Source organism: Pyrus communis, chromosome 2, assembly GCF_041283825.1.
Source record: "Pyrus communis isolate YQ-2024b chromosome 2, ASM4128382v1, whole genome shotgun sequence".
In the NCBI taxonomy this organism is placed as follows: domain Eukaryota; kingdom Viridiplantae; phylum Streptophyta; class Magnoliopsida; order Rosales; family Rosaceae; genus Pyrus; species Pyrus communis.
Window position 1 is genome coordinate 12,691,070 of NC_142566.1, and position 599 is coordinate 12,691,668.

Here is a 599-nt window from a genome sequence, read left to right on the forward strand (position 1 = left end):
TACCTAATGAAGACCCTTTAGCTCATATTAAAGAGTTTTACAATGTTGTGAGTGGTTTACCTTTGCAGGGAGTAAGTGAAGCAAATTTGAGGATGAGAGTGTTTCCTTACACCTTGAAAGATAGGGCCAAGAGTTGGTTGATGACCCTAACACCAGGTTCCCTCACCACATGGGATGCCGTGGCTAAGAAGTTCTTGGAGAAGTTCTTTTCCACTCAAAAGACAGCCACATTAAGGGGACAAATCTTCAACTTCAAACAAGATGATGGTGAACCTTTCAATGAGTGTTGGGAGCGTTTTAAAGGCCTCTTGATACAATGTCCACACCATGGGTTACTTTTCACTTACAAATGCAAATTTTCTATGATGGACTAACCCAAAATTGTCAATCAACTGTGGATAATGCAGCAGGTGGAGCATTGAAGAAAAAGAATGCTCAAGAGTCATATAACATTTATGAGATGTTGGGATCTAATGCTCAACACAAAGATTTAAGGGGTAAGAAAGTTGGAGTTTATGAAACAAGTTCTAATCATGAGCTTTTGTTGCAGGTAGCTAACCTAGAAAGGAAGCTTGAATCCGTGCTCAACATGGTGCCAA

The 599-nt window shown here is 40.1% G+C and overlaps 1 non-coding gene across 1 annotated transcript; it reads right to left on the bottom strand.

Moving 5' to 3' along the window:
* Positions 1–223: 223 nt before the first annotated feature.
* On the bottom strand, positions 224–334 carry LOC148698581 (small nucleolar RNA R71). The gene has a single exon (XR_015960251.1). It is a non-coding gene; the product is annotated as a small nucleolar RNA R71 (small nucleolar RNA).
* Between the last annotated feature and the right edge of the window lie 265 nt (positions 335–599).